The sequence below is a fragment of the Arvicanthis niloticus genome, chromosome 13, assembly GCF_011762505.2.
Source record: "Arvicanthis niloticus isolate mArvNil1 chromosome 13, mArvNil1.pat.X, whole genome shotgun sequence".
NCBI lineage: Eukaryota > Metazoa > Chordata > Mammalia > Rodentia > Muridae > Arvicanthis > Arvicanthis niloticus.
In genome coordinates this window covers 4,510,459-4,530,949 of record NC_047670.1, presented here as the reverse complement: position 1 = coordinate 4,530,949, position 20,491 = coordinate 4,510,459, and positions in this window count along the sequence as shown.

Sequence of the window (20,491 nt, the reverse complement as noted above, 5' to 3'; positions counted from 1 at the left end):
AGAGTTAAAATTGGGTGTTTTGTTTTCAATTCTCTCTTTTTCTATGCCAAACATACTTTGATAATTTAAATATTTCATATTTTCTTAAGTAAGCTGTGAAGGTTACTGTAGAGGTTAAGTAATTTAAAAAGTGTAGCATAACTTATAAGTTAAAGAGTTTAATTATGTTAACTATTTTAGTTCAGTTCAGTGAGTGCAGTAGAGGTGAATTTGCTCATACCAAGGCAGTTTAAGCCAAACAATAACAAGGAACTAGAAGGACGCACTGACAAAGTTAGTTTGAGGCCAAGCAGAGCAATTCAGTCAGAAGCTGGGAAAAGCCATTTTGAAACAGTCACCAGGGAGAGGAGTTTTGGCCTTAACAGCTGAGTTGAACCAGCCAGCTAGAGTTCAGAATGAGTTTGAAAGGGTACACTAGTAGACAGTAGTAAGTCTCTGAGATGACAATTACATTACTTTAATAAAAGTTACTTTTACACTGCTATTAAGTGAACTCTAAAAATTAACTAAAAACTTAGACACCATCTGTCATTTATCCAGATGTTGGGGACTCAGTAGTTGCAACATAGCATAACATCCATAAATGAGGGCTAGATGTAATTCTGAGCTTTGCAGATACACTGGGCCTGAGATTGTGAGCCACTGGTCATTGTGTTTCCTACATATACAATCTCTGGCATTATTAATGCATCTTTTTAGCTTAAAGTGATATGTGAATCACTTTCTTCCTCTCTCTTTCTCTCCCTCCCTCCCTCCCTCTCTCCCTTCTCTCTCTCTCTCTCTCTCTTCTCTCTCTCTCTCTCTCTCTCTCTCTCTCTCTCTCTCTCTCTCACACACACACACACACACACACTCACACACACACATTGTATGTGTGTGTGTATGTGTTTGTATATTACTTTTATGATATTTTGTTTCTTGGCTATGCAAATTTCAATTACACATGCACTTGTTCACATTTTTAATTTCTGATATTTGCTTTGGCTGTTGGCTTTGGGAGAAATTTATAAATCAAAGATCTGAGGCAGAATGTCAAGTAAAAGTTCTCTTCCTATGGTTCACATTGACTTGACTAATAAGAAAAAGGATTCAAATAGTAAGCTTAGCCAAATGTCTTAAATGCGTGTGTTGCGGTTTAAAATATTGCAAGTTTTTTCTTCTTTTTTATTGAATATTTTATTAACTTACATTTCAGATGTCACCTCTTTTCCCCATTTCCCCTCCTTAGAACACTCTATCCATCCTTTCTCCTTCTTTTTGCTATTATACCATTTGAGTTATATGCAAGTATTCAGGTCAGTTCTAGGTTGAGGGTCTAGCAATACAATAGATGCAAATAGTCAAGGAACAAATAAGAAGATAAACACAAATGGTCAAATAACAAGCAAGGCAATAAACAAAATTCCATGAACACTCCCGTGATCACTGTTTCTATGGGCTTATCAGGATGAACAAAATATCTGAGCCTACTTCCCTGTCCTAGCCCAAAGTCATTTTCATATTTGAATCCTACTTTCTTGTTCTAGTCTAAAATTTAGATTCCTGTCTGAAACTACTTCTTTGTTCTAGCCTAATATTTAGATTCTTGCCTGATATTACTTCTTTGTTCTAGCATAAGATTTAGATTCCTACCTGAAATTATTTCTTTGATCTAGCTTAATGTCAGATTCCTGGCTGAAGCCTACTTCCTTGTTCTTGGCCCATGTCATATTCCTGTCAAGCAGCCCTTTTCCTTGTCCTTGGCCCATGTCAGATTCTTGCCAAGCAGCCCCAAAATCACTCTGCCTCTCCCCCATTTTTATATCATAAACAAGACTGAGCCTGTCTTTAAACTTTTTCTTAATTATAGTGACTACCACTATAAATTTTAGAACTAACATAAATCCAATGGAATATGGTATGACACTTGATTTGGCTTCTTAACCTTAAATTCTGAACCCCTTCCAATAATTTGAATAGGATAAAATCATCAATCTGTTCTTCCAAATGCCTATATAAATCCTCTGGTATACTCAACACATTAGTAACATTTTTTTCTGAAATGATTAACAAAAGTAGCTGTCTTAACTTATTGTGTCAAAGCAATTGTAGAAGCAGTGGTACTAGCAATTAACATAATTAAAGCTGTTATACCAGCAATAATCAAGCCCACTACCCTCTTGCTTTTGCTTAAAGCCTGACTCATTTTTTTTCAGTACTTGCAAGCTATTTTTAGAATACGAAGGTTCTGTAATACTAAGGGCACTAAAACAAAAGCTGGTTGATAAACCTCCATAACTGACATGCCAGATTTCAAAACACAAACACAATTAGAAGGTGTACAATCAATACAAAATTACATTAAAACTAGAAAATAACATCCTAAGTGAGGTAACCCAATCACAAAGAACACACATGGTATGCACTCATTGATAAGTGGATATTAGCCCAAAATCTCACAATACCCAAGACATAACTCACAGACCACATGAAGCCCAAGAAAAAGAAAGACCAAACTTTGGGTGCTTCAGTCCTTAGAAGGAGTAACAAAATACTCACAAGAGCAAATATGAAATAATGTGTGGTGCAGAAACTGAAAGAGGGGCTGTCTCGAGACTGCTCCCCTGGAGATCCCTCCCAGATGCAATCACCATATGCATACACTGTTGTTGATGTCCAGAATTGCATGCTGACAGGAGCTTGATATACTTGTCTTCTGAGAGGCACTGCCAGAGCCTGACATATACAGAGGTGGATGTTCACAATTACCCATCAAATTGATCACAGGGTTCCCAGTGGAGTGGTTAGAGAAAAGACTTAAGGAGTTGAAGGGGCTTGTGCCCCCATGGGGAGAGCGACAATACCAACCAACCAGAGCTCCCAGGGTCTAAACAGCTAGCCTGGGAACACAGGTGGAGGGACCTATGTCTCCAGTTGTACATGTAGAGGAGGATAGACTTGTCAGGTATTAGTGGGAGAGGAGGGCCTTCGTCTCTTGAAGGCTGTATGCCCCAGTGAGGGGAAATTCCAGGGTGTGGAGGTGGGAGTGGGTGGATGGGTAGAGGCACACCCTCATAGAAATAAGAGGAAGAAGGATGGGTAAAGGTGTTTCTTAGGGGTGAAGGGGAAAGGGGATAACATTTGAAATGTTGATAAATAAAGTATTCAATTTTTTTATTTAAAAAAAGAAAGAAAAACAAACAAACAAAAACCATATAATGGAACTTGCTATCACAGTTTAGCATTTGAAATGTTTTGGCAGCAATTTAACATCACCCATAGTACTGGGATTCCTTAAAATTGTCAAGGACAAGATACTGTGGAAGAGGCCCATGGAACTTTAAAACAGTATCTTCATAAATAAAAAAAAATAGGGAGATATATCTTCGTAACTACATACTTATTTAAATCATGTTATTTTAAGTTTTTTATATTAATTTTTTTTAAAAAATTGGAGGCCAAGGAACTTTCTGCTGAGTGTCTATGGCACTCTACAACTAGGCATAATTATGCATAGGTGAAAGGGAAGGATCCACTTACTGGCATAAGGCATGATCCAGATCAGGTATTAAACTGAAAGACCCCGGAAGGGAGACCCTCACTCAAGTCCAGATTGGTGCGCACCCAAGGACACATGAGAGACCAAAGACCGTCTTGATGTAATAGCTAGAGGCAGTTTAATAGTGAGGGCCCTCGAGTCGAGATGTAGCTTATGCAGGAGATAGAGGAATCGACCACGAGCTCAGGAAGCTTGGGCTTTTTATAGATAAAGGCTGGGGAGAGCAGGAAAATTTGGCTTGGTTACATATGATTGGGTATTTTAAACATCAGCAATTTGCGTAAGCGATCATTTGAGCTGGCAGAATGACGAGTTAGTTATTTTTGACCATGAAACCTTGGACCTACCAGAAAGGGAGGAAGAGGGGAGAAAAAAATCGCCAGATGGCCCATTACTCACTTGGGTTTGTTTGGATCTTGTCTGGGCATGTCTTGCATGTCTTTTCATTTTTGGTCACCCTGCCCCTGGAGGGACTTGATATTTTTATTATGGCTATATTTGACATGTTGTTAGTGGTCTTGCTGACCATGAATTTTTGTTATTTGCTTTAAGCTGTTTTCAAATTTTATTCTCACAAAACACGTGGAAGAGGACATATTTATAGTTTTTTTCTGCAGGATTCTGAAGGAGTATGGTGGCCACCAGAGTGACTGGTGAGAAATGCTGATGCCAGGACAAAGAATGATGTTGACCTGTAAACTTACTGAGTGCCCTGACAATGGTTACAGGAAGCTGTATTGGACATATGTTCCCAACCCACCATTGCCTACCTATATCCCTGATGAGACAAGCTGCCTTGACTCAAGTTTTTAGACTTTCTGAAACAAAGAATCAAAAAGAAAACTTATAATGACTCTTGTATTGTTCTGAAATGTGACCAGTTATTCAGACTCAATCATAGATTAGTCTAGAAACCAATCCAATATTGAAAATAACAGTCCTCACTTGGAAGTCTGGTTCTGGATACTTTCAGAGACATATTTGAAAGTTAGCTGCATTTCTCTATGATGGTAGGAAGAGATAAAGTTGGAGCAGGATCTGGATTTCAAACAGGTGTTAGCACATGTGTTGAGGCTCTTTTAATTGTTAAGTTAAATTTACTTTTGTTTCTTCTATTGCATACTTTTTATACTTTTTGGTATACATTTTTTTTCTTCGTGTAATCAAAGACAATTTTCTGTACTAAATATCTGAGAACTAAAATCTTCCTTGTCTAATGTTTACTATGATAGATAATTAAATCTTAATTAGCTGCATCATAGTCCATATACACTGGTGAGTCATTGAGGAAATAAAAAGTATTCTTTTTGATTGCTCTTCATACAAAATTATAACATTTAATCTTCTCATTCATTTTTAACATTTAAAAATTTAGTGCTGAATTTAATAGGCTAAGATTAAGAAACACACACCTGATGAGACAGCAGGATCATCCACAGGAAAATGTTTCAAATGATCACTGAAGTAATTGCTTTGAATTACCACCTGCAATTACTTTTTCCTCCAATCTCAGCCTTCTATCTGCTGTTTCACAGGTATTTAAACTCAGTAAATCAAAAAAGCTTATTACTAATTAATCTTTTGCTCCTGAATTCTCCATTTCAAGTTATAAAAATTTCATCCATTCCAACCCACATACTAAAAATACTTTTGTTATACATTTTATTTCACATGTGACATTTGTCTAATAATTGTGAAGTTACTAAAAATTAAATAAACTCAGGAGAGGGTGTACTTTTGTGTAAGTAAAAAAAAAAAAAGGCTGGGGAACTGCAGGGTTCATCACATCATGCTGTGTGTAGTCAGCTGGGAATGCCCTGGGTTCCTCCAGCTGGAAGTTAGGCCTGGCTGCTCACTAACTAAAGGCCTCTCCATGGTTCCTCACAGTTTGGCCCAAATACACGAGGAAGTCCTTGGGTTTCCAAAACCAGTTTATTGGCATGATGGATGGTGGATGGATTTGGATGCACATCGCCCCCCCCCCCCAAAAAAAAAAAAAAACCCAGGGCGGACCTGGACCTGAGTTAAATAGGGAAAGGAAGGGGGGAGGGAGCTGTGGAGTAATGCTTAATTGGCTCCACCCTCTGGCTTTCAGGTACCTTATTAATATGCAAATCTCTCTAGGGCCTGGGGCCTGTTTATTGCCCTCCACCTATGCAGGAGACTAAAGGATGAAGGTTTAATGGAGATTAGACTTTGTGTTAGGCCCGATGTCACACTCTCTTTTCTTTCATAAAAGGAGGGGCAACTCTGCATTAATGAGAGATGTGGACCACATGGAGTAGTCTGGAATCTGGGAGCATGGGGAGATATATGCTGTCCCTGACAGGCAATTCCCTGTTGGGACCTCGGCTATCTCAAACCCAGTGCTCTACCGGGAAGACCAAACCACCTCTTTATGGCCCAAATCTCAGTCTTTTTTAGTGAAAATTTTGGATGAGGGGGTTAAAAGAAAACACTATGAAGGCCATAGGGTGTGGCACAATTAAGCCACAGGGTAGGGGAAGCTGGGGGTGGGGGTTAGGAAGGCAAGGGATAATTGAAATAATTGAACACAGGTGGTACAGTTTGAGGGTAATAACATCTGATTAATCTAAATAGACATTATGTTTTCTTTACTAACATGTAACGTTTAGCTATTTGACTTTGGCAAAGAGTTTGTTTGTAGCTGGGTCTGGATGCCCACCCCCTAAAACCCAGGGCAGACCTGAGTTAAATAGGGAGGGGGGGCTGGGGAGTGTTCCAAGCCCTTCCGTGTCCCCTTCACCCGCGAAAAAGACATGTGAGACAGTGTTCGAGTGGTTACTTCAGCGAGGCTTTACTTCTTGTATAAGCAGAAGCGGAAAGACGGATAGACAGGAAGAGGCACAGCTTAAATACACCCTAGAGTGACATGTTCACTTCTGATTGGCTGTTCACTCATTACCCATAATATGCCCCCGGGATGGGCAGTGATTTGGCGTGCTTTTTGCCTCTTACACCTGCGCAGTTAGTTGTTTACTAGTGGGAGGACACGATGTCCGCGCCATCTTGGAATGGCGGATGTATCACCGCTAACCGAGGTTTCCTACATCTCCCCCTGTTTAAATTATTAATATGGAACAGCCTTTTGCCTATCAAGCGCAGCACCAACTCAGATTCGAACTCAAACCCGATCAAGCAAACTCCATCTTGGGGGAATAAACGATCAAGAGCTTACAGCCCAAAGATTCTCCCTTACCCTATCAGGTGCAATGGAAACAAGTCCTCTTGGTGCAAGGGCTAAGGCGATGTAAAGAGGAATTGACACCCGTCCCTGTGCAGTGGAGTATAGTTCCCAGGAGTGCAAGGGCTGTCAACCTACTATTCAGGTACCACAGCTATTCAGGCAAGGGGTGGCTGGACTTAGACCTCTCATCAACCCAGTGCAATGGGCTGAACCCTTGGGGTGCATCGACTGAGGGTCTCAGTCATCGGCTACTTTCTTAGCCTAGATAGCCAAATTTCAGGGGGAGATCCTTGCTCCAAGACTGCGAGTGCTTGGGCGATAGCGGCCTTGTCATGTTTTTTGTTGGGCTCTGAGCTTACAGACCAACCATCATGAACACTAATCCACAACATAGGGCTGCACCAAACAGGCCTATCCCCACCCATTCCTTAAAGAAAGAAAAAGGCAGAAGAAAGCCAAGAAGTAAGATCGCCAAGGGTAACAGGGTCCATCCACGCTCCATCAAGGCTCAAGATCCAGATCTGCAATTGCTGCTGCACCTGGTCCAACTCCCTAGTCGAATTCCCTTTTAAATAAGCAGAAAGATTATGGCTTTGAATAAATGTATCATTCACAAATCTCAGAGGTGTAATACCTAGATGTGGGGTTGCTGACACGCAGCTCATTTGAACCACATCCGTGAGCTGCTCCACATGGGCTTGGAGCAAATCAACTCTCTGATTGACAAAAGTCTCTTTTATGTCTCAATAATGATGTAGTAGGGAGAGTTTCAGGATCAGCTTCTACTGGGATGGGCACAAAGGTAGGCACGTGCACAACCAAGGCTAGGTCTAGTGATCCATTCCAGCATTGTGCTAAGAAGCATGTAACATTCTTACAATCCAAGATATCAGAATTATTCTGAAAGTTGGATAACATAAAGAAAAATGGAGGGTCCACATACACCGACACCAGTTGTACAGATGCATTCCTAAACACCTTATTAATTTTAATGTTATCCAAATGGCTAGAGATATTAGATCATGTAGCTGAAACATTTTGTATTTCATGAAATATATCATTTAACAAGACAAAGGCAGATACACTTTTTTAACATTCTAAACAGTGGCTACAACACATAATTTAATTGTGTTGAAGCCGGGTAAACTCAAGAAAATACACATATGATTTAATTTAGGACTTGCATCCCTTTGAAAATATCAAACAGAGGTTTAAATCCTCCTATGGTAAGCTTAAGATGAGGTTTTAGCCAATTAATATCTCTAAACAACCTTTAAAAATCACTAAGAGCAAATCAAGGTTAAAAGTAAACCATTTTCTTTTTGTACATACACTCACAAGTCAGTAGATGGCGTTAGATTCCCCACCACAAATGGTTGTGAGCCACCATGTGGTTGCTGGGAATTCAGCCTTTATATTTTAAATTGTAAATCTAGCCTTTAATGGCTGAGCCATCTCTCTAGCCCCAACTTGTCTCAAATATTGAAAAGACACTGCCTTTGAATCCTTTTTGGAGCAACAAGTAGTTCAAGAAAATTTTAAAGCTTGTTATATTGGAGCAATGGCTTGTAGAAAACTTCTTTAGAGAAATCCACTAATAAAGTATTACACAATGAATAATATACACTAAAAGATTTAACCTCTTAATTTTTTGTATTAAAGCAACAACAATATTTATGTATATAAAATGTAAAACGATTAACCATTTTCTGAAGCAATTATTTTTAATAAATATTGCTTCATGAGCTCTTAAAAATTATGAATAAATTTACTAACTGTAAATCTCTCACCTTTACCAGAAATGTAAAGGGATGGTATAAAAACAATCTTTAATATCTATAATTATGATTTTCCACAAAAGACAAATTCCGGTAAGCACATTTCTAGGACCTGGTCTGAAGACACAGAACAAAAGGAGCTTTTAGCACCTGAGCTTCTGCAGCTCAGTCTGCATTGTCTCAATTCAAATGTAAATGCACTTAACCTCCCTCCGACCTGTTCTCTGAGGCTTGGCTAGGCCGAATTGTGCATTTTGGCTTTAACTTTAACTTCAAACCTTAAATTTAAACTGTAAACTTTAAAAGACATGTGTTGTATCTTTTCCCTATAAACATAGGCAAATCAAAAATTTCAGACTCTCGGTTGAACTACCAACTGTAGCCAATGGAATATTGGCAGTTTAACTATGTTTTTAAGCCTCTTTTGTAAAATTAGAGTATAACCATATTTTTGAGAAACAAAACCAATCTTTAACGATGTAAGCAATCTATTTTCTCTAAAATCAACACCAAGTAGATTACCTTTATGCTATAAAGTTTTGCTGCCACAAAACAAAGTGTAAAATTTAATGAAAAACTTGTAGCATTATATAACTCAGGCTGTTGGCCGGTGCACCTGAGGATGGGCAACCAAGTAACACTCAATAGCTGTAAACAAAGGCAGCACTGCAGAATTTGAATGTACAGGCATGGGAACAGGCCAAGATCTAACTATGGCCCATAGTGGTATACTTATCCCCAAATCGAACATCAGTATCAGGAGAATCAGAGTCGTAATCTTGTAATCTAGCTTCATTCTTCACAATCTGTACCAGCCGCATAGGGACCCAAGTTGAATTGTCTTCACCTATGGAATAAGCACAAACATCTCCCCTCCCCGGGCCGCAACAGGCTCTCAGCCAATCTTGTAGCCTCCTGTTCCTACGAGGGACAATGGCTGCACGGCATTCAGCTGTGGCATTTTCAAAGATCATCTGTTCTGTCACTGGCATTGCTTGCTCTGGTTCTCCAAAGATTCTGCCATAAAGGAGGGTTCTTTTGTCCTCCACTCTCTCTCTACCAGCTGGTGGAGAGTCCTTAACCTTAACAGGCCCTGCAGTGGCCCCTGTTTCTTTTGAGTACTCTTTTCTTTCTCCAGGCTCCTTGGCCTGATCTGTTTCTCCAGGCTCTTTGGCCTGATCTCCAGGCTCCTTGGCCTGATGCCAGCTAACACGCCCTGTTTCTGATACCCTGGAGCGGACCTCTCTTGAAACCTCTTGACTTGCCCTAATAGCTGTGCTGCCGGCTGGATCCTCACAACACAAATAAGCTAAAAGCGAAAACACAAGCAAGAGGCCAACTACTGCAGCGGCGGCAATGGGTGAATATCCGCTCGCAAAGAAGGCTTCCACCCCAAGCATACCTCTCAGAGACGTACCTCGATCCTGTAGTCTTTTAACCCACCCCGAAACTTGGGGGGTCCTTCCGCGGCACCTTGAAGATCCCGGGTTTCGATGCCAGATGTTCCGAGCCCCTCCGTTTCCCCTTCACCTGAGAAAAAGACATGTGAGGCAGTGTTCGGGTGGTTACTACAGCGAGGCTTTACTTGTTATATAAGCAGAAGCGGAAAGACAGATAGACAGGAAGAGGCACAGCTTAAATACACCCTATAGTGACGTGTTCACTTCTGATTGGCTGTTCACTCATTACCTATAATACGCCCCGGGCTGGGCAGTGATTTGGTGCGCTTTTTGCCTCTTGCACCTGCGCAGTTAGTTGTTTACTAGTGGGAGGACATGATGTCCGCGCCATCTTGGAATGGCAGATGTATCACAGCTAACTGCAGCTTCCTACAGGGGAGGAATGCTTAATTGGCTCCACCCTCTGACCTTCAGGTACCTTATTAGTATGTAAATCTCTCTAGGGCCTGGGGCCTGTTTATCAAGCCCACCTGTGTACATGACTGAAGGTTGCAGGTGTAATGGAGATTAGACCTCACGTCAGGCCCTACACTTTTGTAAAGTAATTGTCCAGCATGTAGAAACTCTTGGCTATAACACCCAGAATCACAGAGCACAAAAACCATTTAAATGGGGACTTTAAGGTTAGCTCAGTCAGTAACATGCTTGCCTAACAAACACCAAGTTTGATTAGACACTATTAACATGCCAGGCCTGGTGACTGGTGCCTATAATTATGGAGCTGAGGAAGGTTAAGACCTAAGAAGCCCTGATGGTGGTCACTGATAGGCAATCTACCTACCTGACTGCTTATCAGAGGCACTGTTTTATAGGAGGTAGATGATAGGTAGGAATGACCCTTAGTCTCTCCCTACATACATTTTTCAATAGTAATCAGTTAAAGAGAAATTCAATTATCAGTTGTGGGGCAGTGGGCTGTGAGAGGCAGATGGGCACCTGGCTGAGCACAAGCCTAGAACCCTGAACCCTAATAGGACAGCAGGTGTTTAGCTCTGCTCCTGGGCCCTGGTTCCTTTCACTCAGATTTAGCCCTCCACAGCCCCTCCCACAGAGAGGTCTATGGCCATCAGTCATGAGGAACAGTACCTCAGGCTCTCCCACATGTATCTGAGGTATCTCCAAGCTCTCAGACCAAGCCAATAGGTGTTATCTGCTGCCAGACCCTGACCCACCTCAAAACTGTATAAAAGAGCCCCATTCGAGAAAAGTAAAGGTGTGAGAGAACCATCCCATTGTCCAAGTGTTTCTGTTGCAAGAGCTGTAACACTTGGGAAGAGATCTGCTCTCCTGAAGTGCCTTCAGGACCCTTCCCCTCCTTGCTACCTAGAAGGCATCTTACTGGCACAGCCCAGACCAGCTAAGTATAAAGGGACAGGCACAGCACTTGGGAGTGACTAGGAGGCAACAGCAGAGATTCCAGAGGAGGCTGCAGCAGTGGAGGTAACTCCCCTTTCCTGTTTGCACTCTATCCCATTGGTATGGATCCCCATACCTGGCCAGGCCTGAGATCTTTGTGGGACACACTCCAGAACAGGGACCCACAATCAGTTTCTACAACCCTTGTCTTTCCACATACAATTTAAGGGATTTTCTTATATTGAATTTTGTGCCTTCAAGATGCAGTTGTATAACCCAAAGACATTTATCTGAAATATAGGTCTATCCAGTCATTTTTCCCCAGACAATTGAAAGAGTTCCACTCATTGTCTAAATATAAATGATAGTTTAATTTATTGTCATGCTCAATCATCTATAACTTTCTTTACATAGATTTATATTTTATCATGTATCATCTGCTTAATATATACTGTTCATGCACACTTTTATAGACACTCTTTGGCCAAGGGTTAGGGGAGAAGTGAATTTAAATGGTGTGGAAATACAGTTTTGAAAAACATCACATGACAGATGTTTTTATTGAGGTGATGCAAGATACATGTCGAATACCATCAAAGTCCAGTTTGGTGAACTAATCAGTTTTATTGTTTTTACAAGATTTTTCAAGAATATGGATTAAGGATTACTTTTAGAAGCAGAAATGACTCAAAGATAGCTTCAAATTAGCCAATGTCTGTCTTACCATGTGTCGGGCCTAACACAAGGTCTAATCTCCATTCAACCTGTGCCTTTCAGTAACATACACAGGTGGAAGGTGGGAGGAACAGGCCCTAGAGAGATTTACATACTAATTAGGTACCTGAAGGCAAGAGGGTGGAGCCTATTAAACATTCCTTTCCAGCCCCTCCCCCCTCTTCCCCTCCCTATTTAACTCAGGTCCACCCTGGTTTTTGTGGGGTGTGCATCCAGATCCATCCACCATGTCAATAAACTGGTTTTGGAAACCCAAGGACTTCCTCGTGTGTTGGGGCCGTGCTGTGAGGAACCGTGAGGAACCCTGAGGAACTGTGGAAAGGCCTTTAGTTAATGAGCAGCCAGGCCCAACTTCCAGCTGGAGGAACCCAGAGCATTCCCAGCAGACTACCCACAGCATGGCAAGAGGAACCCTGGGTTCCCCAGCCATATTTTTTCCTACAACCATGTGTGAAAGTTATTAAGTGCAGGAAACCTGGAGTATATTGGATAACCTACATGCACCTCAAAAACTTAGAGACTGTTCTATCCTGGTGACTCAATTGGACAAAACCTTTTCCAGTCTACTTGTCTGGATGGCTCCTGCTTCCTTCAAGCTCATCGCCTTGTCTTGGAGTCTCCTTTGCAGTTTGGTTTATCTGAGAATGACTGTTAGTACTTTTTATTTTTCCTCTGAAGGAGGGACCAAGTAAGTCTGGTCAGTTTCAAGGACTTCCTGAAGCTGTACTGAATTGTTTATTTTCTGTTTTAAGGGACTTTTGTGCAGTGTGGCATATTTCAATCTCAGAGAAAACTGCTGCACAAGTAGGCAAAGAAAAGTTGCTCTAGGAAGTCTGCAATCACAGCTTGACTTCATGCAGGTGTATGAATTCCGATTCATCTTCCATTTCACTTTATATCTCAGTTCTAGATTTAATTTTAAGTTAGAGTGTGAATGAATATGTGGTAATAATAAAATACTACAAAAATCTAAAGAAATATCAAAAAGCTCAAAGGACCATCAAGCGACATAATGCACTCTTCTCTGACAGAGATTACCATTAGTGAGGCCATTTGTCTCAGTCTAACAAAGAGTTGCTTATCTGACCACTATCAGTTTGGATTCCTCCAACAGACTCACCCCTCCCAGAAAAATGATATTCACCTTTAACCTTATTTAGAAATCCTCTGTCCACAGTTAATCAGGGACTGACCAGCTAACATCAAGCTTTACCCTGCCATATCCCCCTATAAAGATCACCTTTCTAACATTCTTCCAGGCTGCATCCCCTTTCTATCCCGAGTTCAGCCTAGATGATTTAATAAAAATCTGCTGAGCACATGGTTAGTTTCTCCTGACACATTCTCTTTCATTTTAGGAGTGAATGTGGTTGGAATAGAAAGAATTGTACTGGAAGAAGGTGACAAATTCCCTTTTATTTATTTTTTCTTTTTTCTTGCCCTAGAAGAATGCTCCAGGGCAGGGAGGTTCTCTATTACTGCAAAAAGAAATAGAACAAAACAGAAAATAGTGATGACGGGGTGTAAGCCTTTCAAGGACTATAAGTTCAAAGCCAGGTACTACCTTACCCACACCACTGCTCTAAAGAGGTAAAGATCATTTCCAGTCCCTTGAGACAACAAGCTCAAAATCAGTCCACAGAATCTCACACATCCCTGAGCTTACCCTAAGATGAGGTAACAGAATCTTACTGATTCCATTCTGCCCTGGAAATCCATTCACTAAACTCTCTATAAAGGCTCAGTCTTATTCTGCTTCTCTCCTGAGTAAAGGGAATTGCACTACTGTGATTTTCCCAATACATCTTCTGGGAAATTTGTTGTGTGGTATGATTTTGTGGTGATCTTTGGTTCTGTGCCAGAATACCTTTACCTTCAGAACTGTAGCCCTTACACAAAACTCTAGAGATATGGAATTGGTCACTGAAATTTGCTGAACAAACCATTGGTTAGTAGACGCTTTCACCTAAATTGAAGAATGGAACTATCAAGTAAAGGTTATCCTCGATTTAGCTAAATAGCAAGGGCCCATTTGACTTGAAATAAAGTTGTGATTATTTGGAATGAGAAATCATATGTCCAAGAATATTGGAAGCATTTGTGAGGAGGTCATCACTCTTTTGTTGAGTTAAAATAATCCTATAATGAGTGCTGTTCTGGGTTGGCAACACTAATGCACCAGAAAAACTCAGAATGACCAATTGCGTTTAACTGCAAGCCAGAATAAAAATTAGCTAACACCTCAAAATCTGCTGTTTTCCGAAACAAAATGCACAACGATTACAAGGCAAAATTATAATTGTTATGCATTTAAGTAGCACATATATTTACTTCGAGTAGGAATAAAAGTGCTCAATAAAAACAAAGCCAGAAGCTAGGAAGTAGATGTTGGCAAACAGGGTCACCTAGTAGAGATGTTAAAGAAAAGCAAAGGGCCTTCATAGAATGTTTGCAAGGTACTACTCTGTAATTAGACACACTCAGTCTTGAGCACCCATTTCTGGCCAGGGCATAGATTGTATAAGTACCAAGGTTACCTAAGAAAAGTGGTTTTGAGAAATATGTCAGTTAGTAAATAAAGTGGGAAAGTTTTAAATAGAACTTATATAAAATAGAAATTACAGAAAAGTAACAGAACAGACCATGGAAGAAAAAAAATCAATAATCTTATGGTATTATAGCATAAATTATTCTAAATGCAGACTAAACATTTAACACATGCGCAAACATGACAATAATTTCAGCTCTAAGACAACATGAAATAGAGTAACAAATTTATCTATATTGTAATATAATAGATATGAATAATATGTAATAATAGTATGAAGGGGAAATGTGTTATAACTTGATGAATGATCCTAATTCAACACACCTTAGAATAAGAAATATAAAAGATATAATTGTACATTTTGGACTAACTTATTGAGTTATTATATCTACCTCTATTCTAACATCAATTCTATCCTAACCCCTTCCAAACATGGATAGGAAGAAAGAAGGTTAGAAGGAAGAGGGTGCATAGACCTCTTTTGTTGACATTACGGTTGTCAGGTTCCTTAGAGCAAGTCCAATCTCCATCACCATGATATCTCTAACCAGCAATAATCCACTCAAACAGCCAAACAGCAATCCAGCACTCCAGCATCCCTTTGATCCAGCAATCAATCAATCCATGAATAGCAAAAATAGCACCAGGAACCAGAAGTAGCAGAGACCTCCACCAGCAGCAGCAGCACTCACAGCAGTAGAGATAGCAACAGCCACTACAGACCCTTCCTGGGAGGTCACATTTTATGCTCTCAAAAGACCCAGTATTCCAAACAAAAACTATATGTAGGTGGCAAAAACATACCTCTCCTAGAGTATGAGACAATTATATCAGTTGTGGACAATCTGAAGAAGTCCCTTACCCTGCACTTGGGATTAAAACAAAACATATTTATATAACATAACAGGATGTTATTAATTAGATATCTCATTTATTCACACTCAAATGTATCCTCTTTCCTGGCTTCCCCTCTGCAAACTCACTATCCCATCACCCCTTACCCTGCTTCCATTGAAGGTGCTTACCCAACTACCCACCCACTCCTATCTCACCACCCTGACATTTCTCCACACTAGGGCATCAAACGTTCACAGGACCAAGGGACTCCCCTCTCACTGATGCCAGATAAAGACTCTTCAGCTCCTTCAGTCTTTCCCCTAACTCCTCCATTGGGGTCCCTGTGCTCAGTCTGATGGTTGGCTCATCTCATCCTCATCTGTATTGGTCAGGATCTAGCAGATCCTCTTAGGAGACAGTTGTATCATGTTCCTGTTAGCAAACACTTCTTGGCATTTATAATAGTATCTGAGTTTGGTGTTGGCATATGAGATGGATCCCCAAGTGGGGCAGTCTCTGGAAGGCCTTTCTTTCAGTCTCTGCTCCACTCTTTGTTCTAGTGTTTCTTTTAGACAGGAGAAATTCTGGGTTAAAATTTTTGATACAGGTGTGTAGTCCCATCCCTCAACGGGGGTTGGGGGTATGCCTAACCTCTTGATATGGTCTTGAGAGGTTCTCCCTTCCACTTGTGGGGTATTTCAGCTGATGTCATCCCCTTGGGGTCCTGGGAGGCTCTTGCTTTCTTGGCACTTGGGACTTTCTGGTTACTACCCCTTGTTCTCTATCCCCCATTGCTACAGTCCTCTATTCAAATTCCTGACTCTCTGTGCATGTCCTCCTCTCCTCCCATACCTGATTCTCCCCCTTTTCCTTCCCCATCTTCTATTCCTCCCATGTCCCTTCCACCCTCTAACTCCCTTGATTACTTTGTTCCCCATTTTAAGTAGGACAGAAGCATCCATTCTTTGGTCTTATATCCTCTTGAGCTTCATGTGGTCCTTAACTTGTATTGTGAGTATTCCATGCACTTCACCTAATATCCACTTATTAATAAAAACAGACCCTGTGTGTTCTTTTGTAACTGAGCTACCTAACTCAGGATGATATTTTCTAGTTCCATCAATATGCCTAAGAATTTCATGAAGTCATTGTTTTTAATAACTGAGTAATACTCCATTGTTTAAATGTACTACATTTTCTGTATCCATCCCTTTGTTAAAGGACATCTGGGTTTTTTCCATCTTCTGAATATTATAAATAAGGCAGCTATGAACATACTGGAGCATGTGTCCTTGTTATATGTTAGAGTATCTTTTGGGTATATGCCCAGGAGTTGTACAGATGAACCCTCAGGTACTACTATATCCGTCTTCTGAAGAATCTCCAGACTGATTTCCAGAGTGGTTGTACAAGCTTGCAATCCCACCAGCAATGAAGGAGTGTTTGTCTTTCTGAACATCCTTGTCAGCATCAGCTGTCAGATGATTTTCTGATCTTAGCCATTCTGACCGGTGACTGGAATCTCTGGGTTATTTTGATTTGCATTTCCCAGATGACTAAGAATGGATGTTGATCATTTCTTTAGGTGCTTCTCAGTCATTTGATATTCCTCAGTTGAGAATACTTTGGTTAACTCTGTACCCCATTTTTAATAGGGTTATTTGATTGTCTGGAGTCTAATTTCTTGAGTTCTTTTTCCATATTGATATTAACCCTCTATCAGATGTAGAGTTGGTAAAGATATTTCCCAATCCGTTGGATGCCATTTTGTCCTATTGACAGTGTCCTTTACCTTACAGAAGCTTTGCAATTTTATGAGGTCCCCTTTGTCAATTCTTTTTTTAAAATTAATATTTTTATTGGATATTTTATTTACATTTCTAATGTTATCTTCTTTCCCCATTTCCCCCCACCCGGAAATGCTATATCCCATCCTACCTCCTCCTGATTCTAAGAGGATGTGCCCCCATCCACCCACTCACTCCCATTTCCCTACCCTCAAATTTCTCCACACTGGGGAATCCAGCCTTTACTGAACCAAGGACCTCCTCTCCCACCTATGTTCTACAAGACCATATATATATATATATATATATATATATATATATATATATATATATATATATATATATATATATCTGGAGCCATGGGTACTTCTCCATGTGCTCCCAGGCTGGTGGTTTAGACCCTGGGAGCTCTGGTTGGTTGGTATTGTTGATCTCCCCATGGGACCGCAAACCCATTCACCTCCTTCAGTCTTTTCTCTAACTCCTCCATTGAGAAACCCATGATCAGTTCAATGGTCAGCTGTGAGCATCCACCTTTGTACATGTCAGGCTCTGGCAGACCTCTGAGGAGACAGCTATATCAAGCTACTGCATACACTTTATGGCGTCCACATCAGCATCTGCCTTTGGTGACTGCACGTGGGATGGATAACCAGGTGAAGCTGTCTAAGAATAGCACCTCTTTCTTATGTCCCATGCTTTGTCTCCATATTTGCTTCCATGAGTATTTTGTTACTCTCTCTAAGAAGGACTGAAGCACCCACACTTTGGTCTTCCTTCTTCATGAGCTTCATGTGGTCTGTGAGTTGTATCTTGGGTATTGTGAGCTTTTGGGTTAATATGCAGAGGTAGGCCAAGAAGTAAAATTGCCAGGGGTAACAGGGTCCACTCGTGTTCCATTAAGGCTCGAAATCCTCCGGATCTGCAATTGCTGCTGCATCTGGTCCAGCTCCCTAGTCCACTTCCTAGGAACCCGATTTAGGAGAGTCCAAATGAGAACTGAGAGCATCTGCAGATGAATCCTTCGGGGGGTCATTTTCAGGAACCGAGAGCCGCCGCATCAGTCGCTCTGGCAGCCAAAATGAATTGTCTTCTTCCTGTGAAAAAACACAAACCACTCCCCTGGATCTTATTAAAATAGGATCCGGGCCTTTCCATTGACCAGTCAAAACATCTTTCCATTTTATCATTTCTTTTGGCCTAGTTGGTTCCAGGCAATGGTGATCAGCCGTTGTATTGCCCTGACTGTCCAAATTCAAGAAGTTGAGGGTAAAAAGTGCCAGAGAAACAGTAGCTCGTGGCACCATGGGCAGAGCTTCCTCAACTTCTCCTTTTTGTTTTATCAAATAAGTTTTAAGGGTACGATGAGCACGCTCAATGATGCCCTGTCCCTGAGGGTTGTAAGGAAGACCCGTCAGGTGTGTCACCTCCATTTGGCGACAAAATTGTTGAAATTTTTGAGAAGTGTAGGCTGGTCCATTGTCAGTTTTAAGGATTTTAGGCTTTACCCAGGCACTCCAAACCTCGAGACAATGTTGAATAACATGGGCCACCTTTTCTCCGGTCAATGGAGAGGCGAACATAACTCCAGAACAGGTATCAATGGAGACATGCAAATATTGTAATTTGCCAAAGGATGGGATGTGAGTAACATCCATTTGCCAGATCTGTAATGGCCTAATTCCCCGAGGGTTAATTCCAGTATGGGGAACAGGTAGGGATTGACAGAAGTTTTGTCATTGAGCCCTTTTAAGGTAAGAGAGGAGCAGCCTAAAATAAGGCCGACACTTCCCTCTGGCAGGGGACCTCTATAATCAACCGGGATCGGCTGCACCCCCATGTGTGGCATTAGTAGGACTCGGGAGGTGGAGCGGAGGTCCATTCCTGCAGAACCCCTTGTGGCTCTGCAGCGAAAAGAGTCCCCTGAGTGTTCAGCAGTGTCCCATATCTTTTGGGGCCCTGGGATCTTGGGCCCGTATATCCGTTATTTGAAAAATTTTCTTCCTAAATGGCTGAGGGATTTGGAGGGAGGATCTGACCTCTTATATCTCTAACAGATTGGCAATCCTGAGCCAGATGATAGCCCTTTCCACACCTGGTGCACAGCTTTGATGGTATATGATTATTTGGGCACTCTTTCTTCATATGTCTCGCCTTCCCACAGGCAAAGCATAGGGCCATATGTTTTGAAGGGAATTTTCCACGATTCTGACCCTTAAGGAGGACTGTAGCCATTTCTAAATTAGCCGCTGCAAGTCCGGCATTAGTAAGGGGACCTCCCAAGCCACAGCAGACTCTTAACCAGTCTTGTAGCCCTTTGGCTCTCCGAGGAGCAATGGCTGCATGGCATTCAGCTGTGACATTTTCAAAGATCATCTGTTCAATTAATGGCATTGCCTGCTCTGGTTCCCCAAAGATTCTGTCAGCTGCCTCAGTCATGCGGGCCACAAAGTCAGAAAAAGACTCATTAGATGTTTGAATTATCTTGGACAAATAAAGGTTACTGCCTTCCTTCCTAGGGAGAGACTTCCATGCCTTTATTGCAGCTGATGCTATCTGTGCGTAGACCTGCCCAGGATGAGTGGTCTGGTCATTCACGTGTACGCAAACTCCCACCAGCATGTCAAAAGTCCATAATTGTTGTCCCTCAATATTTGCATTAATCCTGGCTTGTGCTTGCAGTGCCTCATGCCACAAGGCCTTCCACTCTAGGTATTGGCCCATATTGTTAAGTACCACCTTCACTGTGTCCTGCCAGTCTCCTGGCGTCATAGCAGCTGTACTTAATCTCTCCACTTGGGATATAGTAAAATTAGCCCCAATTCCATATGCACGTACTGCCTCAGCTAATTCTTTGATCTGCCTATACTCTACTGGGGCATAAACATGGACGCCTTCTGCCACTTCAAAGACCGGAAATGCAAGCTGTAGCTGTCTGCGATCTCCTGGCTGAAAAATGAATTAGAGGCACTGCCCGGGGCATAAGCCAGAGGCAAGGGCAGGGCCAAGGGATTCAAGGTCTTTCTTACTCTTATCCCAGAATGGCTACCCTTTGCATAGGCGGCTGCTTCCTGCCCCAGGCTCTCTTCCTCTCCTTGCATTAGGTCTTCCTTGGAGCTGCTAAGGTTTATGGAAGCAGGCTCCTTAATGGGGTACAGGGGGGTCCCCCCGAACTCCACTCTCTCTTCACCAGCCGGTGAAGGGTCCTTAACCTTAACAGGCCCTGCAGTGTCCCCTGTTCCTC